Genomic DNA, 6,332 nt, shown 5'->3' on the forward strand with positions numbered 1-6,332 from the left:
TTGATGAAATGCTTGGTTGGATTTTAGTATAGATTTTATTCCTCTTGGCCTAGGTAGAGTAATTAGTGATGCTTGAGTTATCTAATTCATTTGTTGATTGATAATTAGAAGTTGCTAATTGATTTGGATACCACTAAAGCTAGTCTTTCCCTTGGGTGTTGGCTAAGACTTGTGGAATCAAGTTAATTCATCCACTTGACTTTCCTCCATTGTAGAGGTTAACTAAGTGGTAGCAATGAACAATTTGTGGTCACAATAGAGGAGGATAACTAGGATAGGACTTCTAGTTCTCACACCTTGCCAAGAGCTTTCTTAGTTGTTAGTTTATTTCTTTTGCAATTTACATTCCTTGTTCCTTAACTCAAAAACCCCAAACATACTTCATAGCCAATAACAAGAACATTTGTTTGCAATTCCTAGGGAGAACGACCCGAGGTTTGAATACTTCGGTTTATAATTTTATGGGTTTGTTACTTGTGACAACCAAATTTTTGTATGAAAGGGCTATTGTTGGTTTAGAAACTATATTGCAACGAGATTTTATTTGTGAATTCTAGATCGTCAAAAGTCCAATCATCAAAATGGCGCCGTTTCCAGGGAATTACAATGGTGTTGTGTTATTGGTTATTGTACATATGTAAATATTGTAAATATGTTTATTTTTTGCTTGTTTGTTAGTTTTTGTTAGTTTTAGGACTCTATTAGTTTTGTTTTTATTTGTCACTATGAATTCTTGTCCTTGTGGTTTTGGATATGGTTATGACTATGTTGTAGGTGATGAAAACTTGAATGATGGCTCACATTATGGGAGAGATGAATACTTGAGAAGGGAGCCACATTCACATGAGCAATCACCATGGCAACCTCCTTATTCAAGCTACTATGATGGTAATCCCTCCTATAATGCATATCATTCCAATTGATATGATGGCTCTTATCATGATTATTCCACTCAACCACCATCATTCCATGCACCATACTCTCAACATAGCCCTCAAACACCATCATTCCAACCACCATACACTCAATCCACATCCTATTTCCACCAATTATCTCCTCACAATCCCAATCCATATTCCCCCTATGCATATCCTTGTGATAATTATGAGAAAGCAACCATTGAATCACCACCACTCCAACATTTTTACCCTTCAAACCAAGTTCCTATGGATGATACACTTGGTATCATTCCTCAAGAGCAAGAAGAGCTCCAAACCGCACTCACTAGTTTCACCTCTACCCTCTAAGAACTTATGTCCCGTATACTTCCACCTTCTACCAATAACCAAAACACCTTCCAACCTCCGAGCTTTGTTGAACCTCCTTTCTAACCATATGATGAATTCTCCTTTTCATCATGACCCTCCATGGAAGAACATCCATGTCCATCAATCCAAGATCCATATGATCCTACTTATGTTAGTGAAGAGGACTTATGGAATCAAGTTAATTCATCCACATGACTTTCTTCCATTGTAGAGGTTAACTAAGTGGTAGAAATGAACAATTTGTGGTCACAATTGAGGAGGATAACTAGGATAGGACTTCTAGTTCTCACACCTTACCAAGAGCTTTTTTAGTTGTTAGTTTGTTTCTTTTGCAATTTACATTCCTTGTTCCTTAACTCAAAAAACCCAACCATACTTCATAGCCAATAACAAGAACATTTGTTTGCAATAACTAGGGAGAACGACTCGAGGTTTGAATACTTCGGTTTATAATTTTAGGGGTTTGTTACTTGTGACAAGCAAATTTTTGTATGAAAGGGCTATTGTTGGTTTAGAAACTATATTGCAACGAGATTTCATCTGTGAATTCTAGACCGTTAAAAGTCAAGAGTCAAAGAATCATCTTAAGGAAGCAATGGATCGGCTTCAAGTAACCATCCGTCAAAAGTTGGACTCGTGGGATTCATGCCACATGCAAAATATGTCCATGGATGATTGCAAAAAAGTGACCGAAGAGGAAAGTATGAGGGAGATTTTAGAGTCTCAAGCTGAGCACAAGGAAATGGAGCGTGTTTTGCAACAAGCGGAAGAGATGGAGATTGTTGAAGAAGAAGAAGTGGGAAAAGACATTGGGGAGGTTGAACAAGAAGGAAACTCCATCATTGAAGACAACTCTACACCAAGCGACAATGGTGATCTTGTTGAAGCTTCTACCATGAGATGTGGACCCGATGTTGAGGAGAGTGTGCAACCTCCAACACATGACTTGATCAATAAGGAAGAGTTTAAAGAAGTTAGCAACCAAGAAGAATTTGAAGAAAGTTGTCAAAAGATGGAAGTCATTAAGGAGGAACCAAAGGAAGTGGAGCCTACAATGTCAAGACCATTGGATATCTTCCTTGCTAAGTCACCATCCAAATCACAAATTGAGTGGGTAATCATCTCATCCTTTAATTTCCTTGGCCCATATCAATATGCATTGTTAGAAACGGATGGTCAACTTAGAACTATTTGTGGGTTAGAAGGTAAAAAAGAGTTGGATGTTGGTTGGCAACAAGAATCAAGGTACATAGTGGGTAGAAGCTCAAATTTTAGGATTCAAAGGTGGAGTGGAACTCAAGCCAATGGAATTAGGATGATGAGTAGGAATTCAAAAGAGAATTCAATAAGTTTGTCACCCTATTGGAAGCATGAAGATAAAGAAGAAAGGGGGTTGACAAACAATGTATGGGACCTTGGAATATACATAGACAACCATCAACTTTGGGGCCTTGTCACTTGCTTAAGCCTCCTTGAAGGCCTTGTGCGCTTAATTTGGGACCCCGGTGGTCACTGGAAATGCAAACATTGGTGGGGATTCAAGGATGAATTCAAGTATAAGCCACCATAGCAAGGACCCCATCAAAAGTCCAAGTTAAGGACAATAAATAAAAGTGCTAGGTGGGAGACAACCCACCATGGTAAATTCTTTTCATTTTTTTCTCTTTTGTACATAATAATAGAATTAGCTTAATTTCATGTTTTGTTGAGTTTGTTGAGTCTAATTGGTAATTTAGTATGTTAAATAAGGTTTTATGGTGTTTTGGTGGCTGTTTGGAGGTTTGGAATGCTTGGATTGGTACAAAAACATAAAAGAAAAATTTTGAAAAATAGAGCACCATTCGTGCGTACGCGCACTGCGCGCGTACGCGTGCATTAAGCATTTTCACCTACCCACGCGGACGCGCCATGTACGCATACGCGTGGATTGAGAAATTCCATCCCAAGCCAAAAATCCGAGAGTTGTGCGAACATTGCGCGCGCATTGTGCCTTTGTCACAAAACAACTCGCGCGTACGCACACATGACGCGTACTCGTCACTCTCGAAATAAGCCATCCGCGCGCACGTGCCATGTATGCGTACGCGTCGTATCCATTACATCCTTCCTTCAACACATCTCTTTTCTTCTCCTCTTTCCATTTCTTTCCTTCTCTTTTCTTCTTCCCTTCTTCTACCCCTCATCCAACACTCCCAAACACCATTGATAACCATTTATTTTAGTTAACTAATTAGGTAGTTAGTTAGTTGATTAGTTAGTTGATTAGTTAGTTTTAGTTAGTTTTCATTTCATTTTCTTTTTTTCATTGTAAGTGTTGGATTGTTATTCTTGTTTACCATTAATTGCTGCTAAGTATTCAAAAGGGATTTTATCTTAACATCATTATGTTTATAATCTTTTTTGGATTCTATTGTTGAGGTTATATTTTGCTACTTGGTTTTGAGTTTTTCATGCTTACCTTTTAAGAATACCAAGTGATGAGAATTGCCTTCGAGCTTGTAACTCTTCTTGAATTGTATAATTTGGCCAACATGTAATTTCAATCTTTTTCCTCGATTAGGCAATATCTTGTTGGATGTTGTGCATTTACTTCAATGTATTGTATTCCATGATCATATGCATCTATACGCTTTTAGCTTGAATGCTCTCATGCTTCCTTAATCCTTGTTTTACCTTACAAGCTTACTTAAAGCATCTCAAGCATACTAGAATGAGTAAAGTGCATGCTTCTTTAGTGACCTAGCTTTTATGCTAATGTGTGTTCTAAACTGCGCACAATTTAGAATTCACACACTTATTTGTCATTAATGTCACACTAATTCACTCACTCAATTCTAGCGATTAGTACCTCATTCCAACAATGTATGCTCCTTGCTTTTGTTTTCTCATCTTATGGTGTTATATTTTTGTTTTTCATGAATGATGCACCATAAGCAAAAATGGAAGCGAAAGAAAGAACGCGCAGCAACCGGTTGATCTACCAGCTGAAGGTAGCAATCCAGAGAGTCGCCGTACCCCCTTGCTCATTTTTGAGTGCACCGAGGACGGTGCAAACTTTTAAGTGTAGGGAGGTCATCCGACCGGTCGGCGATTTTGGGTGACAAGTTTCTAATCTCAATACTTTTGCATTTCATTTTTTTAGGTTTTTAGGATTTTTGTTGAATTTTCTTAATTTTGCATATATATACATAATAAGCTTAGTCAAAATAATGAGGTTCTTCAAGATTTCTATCTATAGGGCACCAATTGATTTGAGTGAAAAACTTTTCATAGGATTTGCTTGAATTATATATATATTGTGGATCATGTTTTTGAGCTAAGAACACAAGCAAGTGAGATTTGAGCCTAATGGTGTGGTTACATCTTATAACCACTTAATTTCCCTTCTTGTGTGCAATTATTCTCTTTCTATGATTGTAATCTTTGATTTGTTTGATTCTTTATGTCCATTATTTTGTGTATTCATGTATTTATATGATTGAGGCCATCATTTCATTTAGCTCACTTACCCAAAAAGCCTTACCTTTTATCATCCATTGTTAGCAACTTTGAGCCTACGATTAACCCACTTGTTCTTAATTTAGCACATTGCAAGCCTTATAAAGCGAAAAACAATAAATGTCCTTTATTTGGATCTTTTATTAGCTTAGGCTAGTAGTGAGTGTGAGTATCATTCAAGTGTGGGAAATTTGGGACATTGGGTGAATAAATGGGTAGTTTTGTATCTTTGTTGTAAATATTGGGAATTAGGTGCATGCTCATGTAGTAATCAAATGTTAGAATTATGCATTGATGTTCTTGTATATAGAAAGAAAAATGAGAAAAACAAAAGAAAAACAAAAGAAAAAGAAAAAAATAAAATGGAAAAGAAAAGAAAAAAATAGAAAAGAAAGAAACAAAGAAAAAGAACGAAATTAAAAGGGGACAAAATGCCCCAAAGTAAAGCTCAATAAGGATCAATGCATAAGTGTTGTGAAATAAAACGAAAATGCATGAGTATGTTAAAAAGTGAAGAATGGGTAGTTAGGTTAGCTTTTGAATTGTATAGGATGTCATAGACTAGGTGGTAAGTCTAAGCTTATCAAAGATTCAAATTTCAAGCTCACTTAACCAAATATACATCCTACCTTGACCCTAGCCCCATTACAACCTAAGAGAAAGACCTCATGATAATTGTATGCATGCATGAAATAAATGTTGATTGTTAGAAGAAAAACAAATCTTGGAAAGCATGATTAGGGGAGAATTGAGTGAATCAACCATAAACACTTAAGCGAATAGAGTGCAAACACTACCGGTGAGGGTTCGATTGCTCAATTACATGTTTTTACCAATGATCATCTTTTCATGCAAGTTTGTAAAATTATTTAATAACTCAATTCAATTGTGAATTAGACTTGTTAGTCTTAGGCCCTTGTGCGTATACGCTCCTTGGAAATTGATTAATTTTGACTAAGCAATTGCATTCATTTAGATAGTTGCATATAGGTAGATTGCATTTAGTTAGAATTTATTGAATAAATGTTGATCTCTTTGCTTTCTGTTGGTTTAAGCATGAGGACATGCTTGGTTTAAGTGTGGGGAGGTTGATAAACCCCCTTTGTAGGGTTTATCTTATGCTTGAATTAGGAGATTTTACAACCTTTTACCCACATTTATTCAATAAAATAGCATGGTTTTATAACTTCTCCTTTAATTGTGCTTAAGAGTGAAAACATGCTTTTGGGTCTTAAAATAGCTAAATTTAATTCACCTTGATTCCATTAGATGCCTTCATATGTTTGTTAAGTGATTTCAGATTTCGGAGGCAAAGATTGGATCAAGGGAATGAAGGAAAAGCATGTAAAAATGGAGAACTCATGAAGAAATGAAGGAATCGCAAAAGCTGTCAAGCTGACCTCTTCGCACTTAATCGACCATAACATGAGCTACAAAGGTTCAAATGATGCAGTTTCAGTTGCGTTGGAAAGCTAACATCTGGGGCTTCGAAATGATATAAGATTTCCTATATTTTCATCGCGCATAGGGGCGCGCACGGGCACTGTACATGTATGCACCGATGGG

This window comes from Arachis ipaensis, chromosome B04 (assembly GCF_000816755.2).
Source record: "Arachis ipaensis cultivar K30076 chromosome B04, Araip1.1, whole genome shotgun sequence".
Classification (NCBI taxonomy): domain Eukaryota; kingdom Viridiplantae; phylum Streptophyta; class Magnoliopsida; order Fabales; family Fabaceae; genus Arachis; species Arachis ipaensis.